The 15898-nt window shown below is 46.9% G+C and overlaps 1 protein-coding gene across 6 annotated transcripts in view; it reads left to right on the top strand.

Moving 5' to 3' along the window:
- Positions 1 to 15898, top strand: part of SULF2 (sulfatase 2) — a 432620-nt gene that overhangs the window by 126600 nt on the left and 290122 nt on the right. The window lies entirely within an intron of this gene.

The raw sequence follows: 15898 nt of genomic DNA, 5'->3' as shown, positions 1-15898 counted from the left end.
CGCGCTGCGGATAGCGCTCCATGCTCACGGATCACCAAGGATCCTTCAACCACGAGCGGGGAGGACACCGGCGGAGGGGACACCAGCGATCAGGGGGCCTGAGTGCTCTTCCCCCAAAGGACTGCCCAGTGCACTGCATTACGCGCTGCAACGGCTAGTGAAGGAAACTTGGCCCGGGGGTTTGGCGCAATAACTGGCGCTTCTCGCCCTGCACCCGCCTTCACCCTGAAAGCGGCGCTACCAGTGCGCTACGCGACCTGCTCTCGACGTGGTGCTTGGTGCCCGGCCGGCGGCCGAGCCTGTCCCCGGAGCCGAAACGGACCCGGAGCTCAGTGTGTTGCCTACCAATCCCACGGAGCGAAGCCCCCGTGCTGCGGATAGCGCTCCCTGCTCGCGGATCACCACGGATCCTTCAGCCACGTGCGGAGGGGACAACAGCGGAGGGGACAACAGCGATCAGGGGGCCTGAGTGCCCTTCCCCCAAAGGACTACCCAGTGCACTGCATTACGCGCTGCAACGGCTGGTGAAGGGGACCTGGCCCGGGGGTTTGGCGCAAAAACTGGCGCCTCGGCGCCCACGCTATCTGGCTGGGGCTGCTGCTGGGAGAGCGGCGGACATATGCTGCCATAGAACAACGACCGGACACGTGGCGCTGCCTGTGTCACTACGCGTGCTTCGACCTGCTACTGGGCCCCAACCTTTGAATCATCCCCGAAACACAGCTGGTTGCTGACCGCCCGCTTGGCCACTGCTATCCTTGCTAATCTGATTGAACCCTCACTAGATTGGAGATACCAACATGGGACGCCCCGACGCTCGCCAACCCAAGCTGAGCTTTGACAGTACTCGTAAGGGCCACACATCGACGCAGACGCGCCAGAGTCCCGGTGAGTCGCCCCAGCAGAATGCCCAGCCTAATGCCCCTGCTGCGGACATCGCCAGCCTTATACAGGAAATGCGGCAGGGCTTTGCCACCGTGGTGGAGAAAGTGGATGGAGTCACGGCTCGACTGGACGCCTTGGTCCACAAAGTGGATTGCCACGAGGAGCGCCTCACGACTGCGGAGCAGAGGATTGCCGACAACACCGACGCCGCCGCGACCCACGCAACACAGTTAGCGAGAATGGATAACCTCCTTCGTGTCATTGCGGCCAAGAATGAGGACTTAGAAGCGCGAAGCCGCCGCAATAACATTCGCATTACCAATGTGCCGGAATCCACTGCCACAGGCAGGATGGAACTCTATGTGGAGAAATTGCTCAAGGGCTCAATCGGGGAGGACGCCTTCTCCACACAATTCATAGTGGAGAGGGCTCACCGATCACTAGCACCTGTGCCCCAGCCTGGCCTACCACCGCGACCCATAATCGCTCGACTACTGAATTACCGAGATCGCGACACGGCCCTTCGAGCGGCTCGGACACAGAGATCGCTGAGGTATGAAGGCATCACCTTTTCCATTTATCCTGATTTTACGCCAATGGTTCAGGATGAGAGGCGCAAATTCCTTCCAATTAAAAAGAAACTGCGTGAAGCCCAGATAGACTATGCACTCTTGTATCCGGCAAAGCTGAGGGTTACGCATCAGGGCACACAACGCTTCTTCACGAACCCGCAGAAGGCTGAAGATTACTTCAAATCCATCCGGAGGGCGCGCAGGGGAGACCGGGCGCCTGAGGACGACCTGGAGAACGATGCCCTACCACCTGAACGCCAGGAGGATTAACTGCCTTCACGACCTTCGACACTTGGCAAGCACGTAATCATCTACTAGTTGGTGTTCACTCATCAATCGGTGGACAGGCAGCATCATATGGATCGGACTTAATGGACATCACACCCCCTGTGGTAACGTATACCAAGGACCGCTCTCTCGGCCCTAGCCTCCACCGAGGGCGGTATAGACTGGAGCTATGGGCCGGATTGTGGCAGCGCGCACCTTTAGATGTTCCCTAATAGGGTGTTCCCCACTGAACAATTGTTTGTTTGGCTTGTTGCCACACTGAAGTTGGGGGGGAGGGATGTGAGGGGGGGGGTGTTCTAGGGGATTTCATGGCTACTGGCATATTTGGGATGCTGGGGTGGGCGGGGGGGGTTCAGACGTTAGGAGGTTACTATTGCATAGAAGGTGTTTGCTTGTGCTGATGTGGTGTGGGGCTTGGGGCTCCTGTGGCGGCTGTAATTCCATGCTCTGGTCCGCTTGGGTGCCTTCTTCTTTACTGTCAATGCGCTTATGGCTGCGGTGAACTTGCCTGTGCAATTAACATGTCTTTCATGGAATGTTCGGGGGTTGAACGATGCTCGGAAATGCAGGAATGTTATCGCATACTTGAAAAGGCACCATGTGCAAATAGCAATGCTACAGGAGACACACTTGCCCGCGCGCAGGGACGCCCCGTTTGGACAGAAATGGGCGGGTACCCGTGTTTTCTCCTCCTACTCGTCTTATGCTAGAGGAGTGGCGATACTGGTTGCTCGAGGTGTACCTTTCTTTCATATGGGGGAATTGGCGGACAGGGAGGGGAGATATGTATTGTTGTGGGGGAGACTGGGGCATGACATTTATTTATTTGTCTCAATGTACGCACCGAATGTTGACTCACCTGGTTTTTTTTCCACATTGTGGGGCGAAATTGTATCCATCGGGGCACGACACGTCATTTGGGGAGGTGATTTTAATCTGGCCTTGGTACCTTCCCTGGATAGGGCGGATGGTGTTAATTCTTACAAGCCCCGAGCTAGGGAGGTTTTGGAGGGGGTGATAGAAGAGGGTGGACTAATTGACGCTTGGCGACAGCTACATCCCCACGGGCGGGAAGGCACGCACTTTACACATCACACAGGGACCTGGGCGCGCCTGGATTATTTTTTGGTAGACCGGGGCGTCACTGGGGAGCTATTAGGGGCCGATCATTTGCCTCGGACCTTTTCAGATCACTGCCCTGTTCAACTACGGTTCCGGACCCCTGGGTGGGATAGTCCAAGACCACACTGGAGGCTCAGCCCCGATACGCTCCTTGATGAGCTCTTTCGCACGGAGTTGGGCGAGGAGATCAGGGACTTCTTTCCTAGAAACAAGGGCTCCGTAGAATCAGTGGAACACATATGGGAGGCTTTCAAAGTCACTATTCGGGGATTCTGCATCTCTAAGAGCCATGGGGTCCTGCGGGATATTCTGCGTACCATCACCACTTTGGAAAAAGAGTTGCATGCACTAGAGCTCCAAATGGTGGCGAGCGATGACCCACTCCTGCGGGTGACCTTTAGGGACACACTGTCCAAGTTTGAGGAGGAAGCTGCAAGAGAGGCGAGGTATCGGGGCAAACACTGGGTGGCCCGGAAATACTGCGAGGGAGATAGGCCTGGTAAAGTGCTTGCCTCACTCACGCGCGCGCCACGTGAACACACCACGATATTAGAACTCATTGATGAGGATGGCATTGTCACTAGAGACTCAGATGGGATACTGACTGCATTTACGACGCACTACTCGGCACTATATACCTCAAAGGCAGAAACTGATGCTCCATACGCTGAATATATGAACGACGTGGCGCTATGCTGGCTTAGCGACGGAGACAGGGAGTTCCTGGCGGCTCCTTTTGAACTCGAGGAAGTCCGCGAGGCCATTATGTCCCTACAGAATGGGAAGGCCCCAGGGCTTGATGGCATCCCAGCCGAATTTTACAAAACTTATATTGATGTTATGGCGCCAGTGCTTAACGAAGTATTCACTGAGTCGTTAGCTGATGGTAGACTACCCCGATCTATGCGTGAAGTGGTTATCACCTCCCTTCTGAAACCTGGCAAGGCCCCTACTTCCTGTGACTCTTACCGCCCACTCTCCCTTCTAAATTGTGATGTGAAGATCCTTGCTAAGGTTCTCGCCACGAGACTGTCACTCCTGATGACTAGAATCGTCCTGCCCGACCAATCTGGCTTCGTAGCAGGCAGGTCCACCTCCCATAATCTGCGCACCCTGTTTTCTCTACTACGCTCTGTCCATCCTGATGTCCCAGTGGCGGCTGTGTTCCTTGACGCCACCAAGGCGTTCGACTCCGTCGAGTGGCCTTACCTTTTTTCGGTTCTGGGACGCATGGGGTTCCCTAAACTGTTCTTGGCTTGGGTGCGCCTCCTATACACGGATCCCACGGCGAAGGTACTGATCAACGGGAAGCAATCGCCTCCCATCGGTATTACTAGAGGCACTCGTCAGGGATGCCCGCTCTCGCCCCTGCTGTTCGCAATCGCGGTCGAACCACTAGCGTGCCGCCTCCGCCAATTACACCGGGAGGGAGCGTTTCAATGCCTGCAGCGGCAAATTGATGTATCACTTTATGCGGATGACATCACGCTGTATGTCAAATCCCCGGAGCTGCACCTTAACCCCCTGCTCCGTGAATTCGTCCTGTTCGGGGGGCTGTCGGGCGTTCATATTAATTGGGCCAAGTCACAATTTTTTCCCCTAACCGATGCGGTGACTGACTTCCCATTAGATTATCCATTGGAGTGGTGCAAAGATGATCTTCGTTATTTGGGGATCCGCATCGCACGGGACAAAGGTGAGACGCTTCGCTCCAATTATGGCGTGGCTATCACCAAACTGACCGCTTCTGTCGACAGGTGGATCACGATGCCACTCTCCATGGCTGGCAGAGCCTCCCTTATTAAAATGGTGATTTTGCCCCGTTTTTTGTATTTTTTCCTAAACATCCCATATTATCCAGGGGCTTTCTTCTTTAGGACACTTCGCGCCGAACTACGCAGACTTTTCTGGGGCGGCAAATCTCCCCGGCTAAAGTGGTCCACGTTGACCCTTCCCTACGACCAGGGTGGCTTCGACATCCCAGATTTTGAGGCATACTACCTGTGCGCACAAGCGCATTTTGCTTATCATTGGATGGCTCCTACCCCCTTCATGCCTCACGTAGCAGTGGAGGATTGGATAGCACACCCACTCCCATTGAACGGTCTGATGCATTGTCCCGAGTCTTCCATCCCTACAGCAGACACCTCGGTCTCCTGCACCCTAGACGCGTGGCGACGCATCGCCCAGCGACTCCTCTGCGCGATGCCCTACTCTCCTAAGCTCCCTCTGACCTACCACCCAAACCTTACCCTGCTGTCGGAAATTGGGTTTCACCAGCTCTGCGCCAAACTGCATATCTCCACTTGGGGTGACCTGTTCCACAACGGAACGTTCAAGACAGCGGATCTTTTTTTCCAATCGCATGCCCACTCGCCCCTCGAGTTGTTTTACTATATTCGATTGCGTGCGGGGATGCGAGACATCCTTCCGGATTACCCTACCGAACCTGTGCCTTTGCCTCCTCTACACCATCTCCTGGAATCTCCAGATGGGGCCCATCTAGTCTCTAGGCTCTACCGCCAATGTCGTGGAGCTGCCCCCCTATCGGTCTCCACTGCCAGATTGCGCTGGTCGGCGGAACTGGATACAGAGGTTTCGGACGATCAATGGCACTACTGCTGTGCATTGACTTCTCGCATCACTGCCAGTTGCAGATTGAAAATAATACATTATAAATACTTGCAGAGGGTCTACTACACTCCGGCCCGAAAACACAGATTCGGGCTAGCCGACAATGACCGCTGTGAGCGCTGCCGCGCAGAACACGCTGACTTTCTCCACTTAGCATGGTCCTGCCCCCAGATTGCAGACTACTGGCGACAAGTCATCAAGGCCGTTGTGCAGATGGTGGATGAGGAGATCCCCGCAGACCCCTTGGTAGCCATCCTTGGATACACGAAACACATATCCAGGGGAAGCAGGAAATTCGTCGATATGGCATTCCTCCTGGCCAAGCGACGTGTCGCCTGCCGCTGGGGCAGAGGCAGAGCGCCTAAGTTCAAGGATTGGCTCACTGATTTAACATATTGCCAGGATCAACATAACACTTTTTCGGAATTACTACCTCTCACAAGCAGGCCTAGGAATATCTGGGACCCACTGGTACACTACCTGCTCAGGCGCTCGGATGATGACATTGCGCCAGGTGATGGGCTCACTGCCTCCCAACCTCGTTAAGACTATTGGTTACCTTATTGCCATCTGGCGCTACATGACACACACTACTTTCCTCCACCTATGGGATCTCTGTGCCCATGCAGTCTTCTCGTGGAAGATGTGGTACTGACCTTTTACGGCACAGCCCCCCTCGCCTCCCCCCTCCTATGACCGACGTCCTCTCCCGACACGCCGTCGGACGCCCCCCCCCTCCACCGGAGGGAGCTGTCCTGCATACCACTGACAACTCTGCACCCTGGCCCCATGGACTACCACTACCCTGGGCCCTTACATTCTGGATGTTCACTGCCCCACGCACCGGCAGCTGGCGGCACCACCACACTGCACCACTATCATACATCTTCATCGCATTGTCATACACCATTACACGCGCGTAACCTCGTTAAAGAGTTGGGGTTTTCTTTTCCTCTTTGTTCTTTTTCTTGTTTTACACGTTACAAAAAATTAGGAGCGAGATTCTCATCTTGCTCAAACAAAACCTGTTCGGCTGCAGCACATCCTCCCTTGGCCCGCCCCGCTGGTCAGCGCTATACGTAGCCTTCTCATAGTGACGTGCCGCCGGGCCCCCGGGATGCCGGCTATAAGGCTGTGTATTGTTGCTCCACTATCGCTGCCGGCCTCCGGGTTGTAGGCACCTCAAGCTGTGTATCCTAAATGTGTTCTTATCAATAAAGCAGTGTTGAACACCAAAAAAAAAAAAAAAAAAAAAAAAAAAAAAAGCTATGCCCAACAACAGAGCCCCAGTCAGGGCAAAACTGGTCTTGGGTTGCTTGTGTTCTGGCTCAGGGAGGACCTGGCCTGGAAGTTCTAATTTGCATATGTCTGGGCCCAAGCTGAGGGGGCATGGTGAATGAAAAATGATGTACTGGGATGGACCCGAGTGAATGCCAGAGGCTGAGATTAATTCAAGCATTCCATCCGTCACCTTGTTGGTGCAGAGGGAACCCATTGTCGTAGTGAGGAAAATCATAGGCTCATCACTGATAGTTGAGAAGAAACTAGACAGGAAGTCATCATAGTTTATGCAACTTCCTCTGTGTAGGAGATTGATGGATTCATTTCACATGTTCAGATTTTCGTGGCAGCAATCATTCCATAAATAGTAATCTTCGGAATGTCTGTCTTCAGATCTCTGTAGGTTTCTTAAGAAGATATCATGCACTTTGAGGTGAAATTATATGGAATTCCCAAGGGTGGAGCATTGTGTGGATGGATCTCCCAACAAATTACCTCTATCTAGCCAGTTGGATGGCTTTTCATTTGTAGGAGACCATAATGCATTGTAGTAAGAGGGCACTGAAAGGATGCAAGTGTGTGGCCACTGCATTTTCTGTCTACATATGGACTTGTCTAATAATGCATCATCTGCTTTATAATTTACAGATTTTAATAAATATACATTTTGTTTCTTTCTCAAATGAATGGAAAGTGACTTAAAACTGTGCTAAACATATTGCCATGTACTGAAAGGCCCTTTTCAAAAGTTAATTGGCCACTTTTCAATTGCTGATTGCTGCATTTAGGTGTTAAACTGATAACAGTGAGATTAAACTTTCATCCATAGTGTTAACGTGCAAACATTACAAAAGAATTAATTAATGCTGCCACAAAATGTGCCTCTGTTGCATTGCTTAATTTTCCTTTTCTTGCTGCATAATGTAGTCAACCCTGATGCACAATTTGGTCCTTCCCTGCCAACTAATCCCAATGGCCCTGATTAGACCTAAAGAATGATTGAATACGTAGGCGTGGGGTTAGGTACTCAATCTCACCCTATTTATACCTTTCTAGCTAATATACAAATCTGTGTTAGCATAGCACAAAATCCTATCATGCCATTACATAACATCCTAACACCATGCTAGCATAAGTAGTCGGGCAAAAGTACCATGTATTAGCTAAAGCTATGTCTTGCACTACTGAACATTGTGAGACTGGCCTTGTGCCATTAAAATGGAAACCTCTTCCAGCCCACAGCATCACAAAAAAGATATGTCTGATAGAAAGGTTACCACATTACATTTGCCGACTAAAGATATTAGAATCAACGACATTATAGGGCCTTTGATCTGGTGGATGGCTCATGTGGATTTTTTTGGTTGCAATCTGCAGTGAAAGTAAATGGATCATTAGGCTAATAATATCGATTATGGGCTCGCCCAGCTAGCTACTAAAACTAGTAAAAACCATTAACGATTGTTGTTAAAAGGCAAGTGCCAATCCCCAGAGGTTGATAACAGGGGAATACGGGATTGTATCTCAGAATATATAGCATCAAAGTACATATATGTGGTGTTAAGTGTAATCATCCTATACTTAAATGTATGTAGTTACTTACAACATCCTGGTAGTCTATAATGTTGCCACAATTTCGCGACAATCGCAGGTCGATATTAAAATCTTGATATTCTGGGGAGTTTCAGTTAATACCTATATTTGAATATTTTGACTGGAATATTTTCTTTGCTTCAAAAAGCAGCTGTTAAAACAAGCAAAGGCTGAAACCAGAGACACCTTCAGAAGAGCAATATTTACACTGCTTAAATCACACAGGAGTATAAAATCATCCACAGGGATTGAAGTCAGCAACATAGTGGCAGCAACTAGTCCTGTTAACTGACACCACCGACTCCCTGTTCTCTGGCACCACAGGGACTCGACGGTGTCCAAAATATTTTAATTTGCTCCCCTTTTGAAATAAGGCATGTGCATTCAAATACTGCTGCAGACCACCGTGGGCTGCCATAAATAGCTCTCTCCCTTTGGGCTTCATGTTTTCCATTCTTTAGGGCTCTAGAAACAAAGCAGCCGCAGGGCATTCTTTTTCCTCGGCTCCACTGCTTCTATTTTAAAGTGCATGTGTTTGTTTGGTCAATAAATACCAACATTCCAGGGCTTTTCTTCAGTGTAATTTTAATTAAAACTAAAGGTCGAGGTTTACATTCTAAAATAGGTTGTAATGGGGCACGTTTAATGACAACGGATTTGAAATAGTATTAATAGCTTCTTCTTGAAGCACTTCTGCTATTTCTAAGCTGTTTCTAAGCACTGTAGACAACAAGAGGCGTAAAACATAAAGGGAGCACTTGAAGTGCTAGGTTAAGACTCAGAGACATGGGCCATAGTACATCGAATTGGAATAGCAATTTCCAAATAACGATTGGAAATCGCTATTCCTTATGTATGAAACTTTTACAGCCTGATTCATCAACGACCCATTTTGCGAGTCAATAATAGCGATTCATAAGGAATCCCTATTACAGGCTCGCAAAACGGGATTCACGTAGGAATCGCAAAAAAAATGCGATTCTTACATATCCCTTATTTGCGATTAGCAATTTGCTAATCGCAAATACGATAGCGATTTAAAGGGTGCCAGGGGTGTCCAAAGGACACCCTGTAGCACCCCTTAAATGCAAATTTAAACAGGTGTTGCGCACACACATGTCCAAAGGACATGTGTGTGTGCAACATGCAACTTAGAAAAATGCTTTTAAAAGCATTTTTCTAAGTTTTCGCTATTTACCACGAGGTTTGACCTTGCGGTAAATAGCGGGCCGAAATTGCAAATTCGCTATTTAAAAATGGATGATGAATTGCATTTAAGGAATCTCAAATAGAGATTCCTTAAAAGTAATTCCTTGCTAAATAGCGAAATCGCTATTACCGATTTTTGCATTTGGGATGATAAATCCCAAATGCAAAAATCGCACTCGCAAAGGGCCAGATTCTCAGAATATGGCCCTTTGCAAGCGCAATTCAGCTTGATGAATCAGGCTGATAGTTTCAGACTTGCGATTCCTAGTGGGCCACAAATTGACCTACCTTATGAATGTTAATGAGGTAAGTTGCAGTTTGTGACCCATTAGGAATCTCAGCCGTCACAGAGATGGTGACCTGCTGAGGTCAGCAGACCTTCTCTAATAAAAGAGAGAGGGACCCACTTCCAAAGGGATGGGGTACCAACTATTGACAATGTCAAAACAGAGATTCCCTTTGGACAAGTTAATCACAGCAACAAATGACAAAACATACAGCAACAATATAAACAAACTCAGAGCAATACACTAGTAAACCAGTTTCTGAAACAACAAATAGATTCCAAATGTACAGTTTTATTAAATTAAAAAATGAAGTTAAAAACCAAGTTTAAAAAGATATCAATCAAGGGAAAACAGACAATATATAAAAACACAAATCTTCTAAAGTTCATCACATAAATTCCTAAAGCTCTACCCAGGGAGATACTCTAAAGGGTGTTATTCAGCATCAAATCAAAATAATCATTTGATTCTACAGTTGATTCTCTCCCCAGAATCAACTGTAGAATCAAAGGATTATTCTGATTTGATGCTGAATAACACCCTTTAGAGTATCTCCCTGGGTAGAGCTTTAGGAATTTATGTGATGAACTTTAGAAGATTTGTGTTTTTATATATTGTCTGTTTTCCCTTGATTGATATCTTTTTAAACTTGGTTTTTAACTTCATTTTTTAATTTAATAAAACTGTACATTTGGAATCTATTTGTTGTTTCAGAAACTGGTTTACTAGTGTATTGCTCTGAGTTTGTTTATATTGTTGCTGTATGTTTTGTCATTTGTTGCTGTGATTAACTTGTCCAAAGGGAATCTCTGTTTTGACATTGACGAGGTCAGCAGACCACCATGTCTCTGATTGCGTTTTAATAAATATTATTTTTTGTTTAATTTCAACCTGTTTTCCTTAAAGGACAACGGGATGCATTTCAACAATAAAAAATGAAACGTTTTGTTTTAATTTTTACTGCCTGCTCTTAAAAAATGTTTTCCCAACATCCACAAAAGGGAAAATTCCAATTTGAGAATGCACTATTCCAACTTTGAGTTGGTGGCAAAGTGTGAATATTTTGCTACCGCATTTCGATCACAAAACTTTCGTACATACCAAGGCAAATTGGTATTAGGAAGGGACACCATAAATACCCCTTCCAAATACCAAATCGCAAAACCCAAATTGTGATTTGGTAACAATTAACTGAATCTCAATTTAAGCTTTGTGCATTCCAAAAGCCATTTTTCCGGACACAAACGGGCCGATTCTGCAATACGGCCCATTTGCGACTGTAAAAATGCTTTGTAGATATGGCAGGGACGGCTCCTCCTCTAAGGCGGAGGAGCGTTGCCCCACTGCTTTTCAGCACTTCAAAGAAGGAAAAATAAAATGATAATAACACGATGTTATAATCATTTAATTTTTCCGTGCTGAGGCAGTTTTGTGGGGCAGGGCTGGGCAGAGCAGGGAGGAGGAGTGGAGGCTGCACATTAAGGGGCTGATTATGATGGCGGACGGACCTGAGTCCGTCCGCCACCATAGAGTAGGAGGGAACCTCCGCATGGGCTGCGGAGTTCCCGCCTGTGCAATTAGGATGTGACCGGCACCCTGGCAGTCACATCCTCTATTTTTAACATTGCGGCGGTGCAGCTTCAAGCTGCACCCGCAGCAATGTTAAAAATGCACGCATTGCATTTGTATGTAGAAAGTGGCTTTCTGCATACTAATGCAGGGGGGTACCATAGGTACTCCCCATGTGCACCCCCCACCCCCCCCTTCACCTAGGGGGCCCGCAACGGGCCCCCGCAGTGAAGTTACACACGCTTTTCCACGGCAGAAAAGCCGCCGCAGAAAAGCATGTTTTACAGCGCATCCTAATCTGGCTGACGGTGTCTGAGTGACACCGTCACCATATTAGAGCTTTTCCGCCGCGGTTGTAAGCCAACCGCGGCGGAAAAGCTGCGGACGGAAACCAGGACCCACCAGCCATCCTAATGTGGCGGTGGGTCTTTGGTGGGTCCGCAGAGGATTTTCCGCATCCTCCGGGCCGGCGGTGGCTTCCGCCGGCCCGGAGGAAGTGGAAAATCCTCCATCGTAATAGGCCCCTAAGTGCACATGACTGTTTGGCCGTTACCATATCCCATTTTCTGAGTAAGCAGTATGCTCACCAACATACAGTCTTCATACAAGTTTTCAACATAACTTGCAATATGTAACAAAAGCTATTCATGAACATCCAAAATAAATTCTACCATGGAAACGCAGCAGAAAAACCTTGCATGTTACAAACTTCCTAGTACACTAAAAGCTTCATTTTAATAGACTGTTATTGTTCAGGAAAACACATTACATCAGTTGACTTTGCTTTCGTGGAGTCTGTGTGGGGAGAAGATGCACAGACCTGAATGGGAGAGATAGATGCAGAGTGAAGACACAGAGACAGAAACAGCATCCATTTGAACTAATATGGTAGCTTCACTAAAAGGTGGCATAACCAAAATATGTTAATAAACATACTTTTAAACCTTATATTAAACTTGTTTCAACTGCAAATATACCATTGCATTGTGTAGGTATAGGATTTATCATAAACATCAAGAAAACTCAAGGTTATTTGTAACATGAGAAATATAATCCATTAAAAAGCTTCCATATAGGCAAAATAATGTCACTCACCGGGCAAGAGAGACAATGGTGGAAGTGGGTTATCTTGTTGTCCTATGCGGCATGCTGTAGTGGATGGAAGCAAAATATGAATGACAGATGAAACTACTGATGGGTGGAGAGGGCTTGTATGTTTATTTTTGAGATTTTATTACTTGAGGAGTCGAGACACCTAAAGCTGCCTCTAGGCCAGAGCTTGAAATTGGAAAATAAACTATTTGCGCCTGTTTTTGCTCTAGCATTCGTACCATCTTTGTATTTTTCTCGGTTGCACATGATATAGTGAACACCAAGATTACTGTGCAGTTGAGATTAAGAAAACAAAACACATATAAATCGTTTGATGCTTAGTTCTTTGGTGGGAGGATGTCATGTCATATGCAACTTGTAGAATTACGGTCACTAGAATCGTCCTTCTTGATTTGAGACATAATGATGCAAACTATAGATTGTCTATCTCTTTCTGTGTTTATTCCATTATTGTTTCGGCAATTGACATGTGGGTGATACTTAAAGGTAGATCTCTACATAGGGATTTGAGCAATGAAGAGCATTGCTGTTACAAGTCAACTTCACAAAATCAACTCATCCACAAAATTAAGACTAAAGTGCATTCATTGAATTAAACCGTGGAAACCTTCCCTGTAGCTGGTACATGACTAATTGAAAAAAAAAGTACTCTGATTACTTTTGACCTTGACGAGAGGAAATGTCATATTTATGGATGAGAGTTGAGTGAAGGCAGCAGCGTGTGACATCAAAAGGACAAAAGGACTTGGAATTGGCGGTAACGTCCACTCCGCTGGCAGAGTTCATAGAGTTTTGCCCACTCCGCTCTCCGCTTGGAGCACGGAGCTCAGCAAAAACTCTGGCAATCACCATGTGGCAGAGTTTTCCCCATGCACGGCTCGCCTCAGTTAAGTTGGTGAGCGCGAGCAATACAAAAAGAGTGCTAGACCTCCTTCCACCAAGATTTCACAACGCAAGCGGTCACCCCAAGTTTCTACCACTTGTGTTGAGGAAGTTGCTGCTTGCCTTGCGAAAGCTGCTGCTTGAGTAGGAAATCAACTCAAGCAACAGGAAGAAAGCGAGACATCTGGCGCACCGTATGGTGTTGTTCGCGCTATAAAACTTTGCAGCGCGAGACAAGCTCTAGGCACTAAAAAACAGCACGAGCGGTGCAACGGACTGGAATTCCGCCACTCACGATAACCTGTGCGAGTTCTGCACACCTCGTGAAAAGGAAATTATGTTGGAAGGAATTTCGCCTCCTTATTGTCTCTGGATTCAACTCCTTCTACAATGTCAGAGATTTTTCCATTATTAACAATTTATAAGTCAAAGTTAGATGGTTACAGAAAATCCTCAAAAATGTGGGGGAAGTGATAAATCATCCATTTGAGGATTATTTGGCAATGGAGGCTACTGGAGTCGAATTAGCTTGGTTGTACTATCTATTACCGTCTTAATCTAAATTGAGCCTTAGCTTTGAATAAATGTTAAAAAGGGGCCAACACATGTTTGTGCCCAGCCTGGCCATTATCATCAGCTGACCACCTGATCCTGATAATAATCAATGAAGAAATACTTTTCTAGATGTCAGCATTCCAACGATATTATGATTTCATGCCACTGGTACAGACATTAATCAAGGAAGCTTATCCAAGAGTATTCTGCTCTTTATGACGGGAACTATGCTTTTTATCATAGACTATACATTTAATCCTTAATGAAGTCAGACACAACACTTAGGGCATCTTCATGAACACCCCAACAATCCCAAAGTGGCTATTAATAAGAGTTAGCAGTCCCTTCAGAATTACAAAATCCACAGTACCTCCTCAGGTCCTTAGTTTTTCATCCAGATACTATCCCTGCGCAAAGCAAGCAACATGTCAAGGTGAAATAGTCCAGAAAGCACATGCAAGAATTAGTAAGGAAACAAGGATTACCATATCTGGTCCCCCCAAAACTTGTGGTTTCACTGTCTCCCCTAACCATCTGGTGTTACCAATGCCCGCATTATCAGTGAATCCTGGTTGAAAATTAGAGGGGATTTTTCCAGCCCATGTGTACGCCTTACTCTGTACTAGAGCTTAAGGTCCAGATGTACGAACCTTCCATTTTGCGAGTCACAACTTGCGTTGTTTTGCGACTCTCAAATTGGAATGTACAACAGTGTCTCAGACACTGTTTGCGTTTCCCAATGGGGTCGCAAACGACCTGCCTCATTAATCTTCATGAAGCAGGCCGCAATTTGCAACCCCATTGGAGATGGCCAGCACTTACAGGGATGGTGGCCCGCTGGGGTCAGCAGACCATCATGTCTTTGACAGCTTTTTAAGTAGTGTTTTTTAAAATGCTGCCTGTTTTCCTTAAAGGAAAACGGGATGCATTTAAAAAAGAAAAATGAAATGTTTCTCTTTCATTTTTCAAGAGTAGGCAGTGGTTCGTTGGACCACTGCCTGCCATTAAAAAATATTTTCACTGCCAGTCACAAAGGGGGAAGGGGTTCCCAGGGGACTCCTTTCCGTTTGCGAGCGGCTTACCACCTTTTTGAAATAGGTGGTAAACTGGGAGTGTTTTGCAACCCCAATTGCCGTTGCAAAACAATCGTACATAGAAGTGTGACTCGCTATTAGAAACGGATGCCCTTGGCACGCCCCTTCCTAATAGTGAGACGCAAATCCCTATTTTACGAGTCGGTAATAGGTTACTAACTCTCAAAATAGGGTTTGTACATTGTACAGACCTATTTTGCGGGAGCAAACAGGCCAATATCCCATTTGCAACTGCAAAAAACTGTGGTACATCTGGCCCCAAGTGCTTTAAACATCAAAATGATACTTCCGAAATGTTTCAAAACCATGATTCTGTTGACAGACTTAAAAACGCTGTAAGTATATGTTGTATCATGTAATGCTCAACTGGTCCGCTCAACATATCAGTTCTAAATTTAATGGAAGGCGAGTGGATTTACATGTTAATTATTTAAAACGTGGGTGCAAAGTTTTAAACTCTACAGCGTATTTGAGTTTTTGAAGTGTGCTTGAGACTGTGTGATAGGATCCAACCTGTTGTCCACAAGACCTCACCACAGGCTGTAGTCTGGTTAAACACAGTGATCTATTACAGCTGATGTAAGCAAGACTTGCCTGATTCTACACATCTCCCTGTCTGAGCCAGGCAGCAGCAGCCTTACTTCACTCATTCTGGCTAATTATATGTGAAGCCAATTTAGCTTAGGGAGGCAAAGTTTGAACATCTCAGTTAAAAGTCCACAGTTGCACGTTCTTTAAAATTGTGGCCCATCGGTATTATGAGCTTTCTACCTTACTATGAAAATGTGGAGTAGGAGTGAAGCTAAAACACATC

Source organism: Lissotriton vulgaris, chromosome 7 (assembly GCF_964263255.1).
Source record: "Lissotriton vulgaris chromosome 7, aLisVul1.2, whole genome shotgun sequence".
Classification (NCBI taxonomy): Eukaryota; Metazoa; Chordata; class Amphibia; order Caudata; family Salamandridae; genus Lissotriton; species Lissotriton vulgaris.
This window is presented reverse-complemented; position numbering and strand designations above follow the sequence as displayed.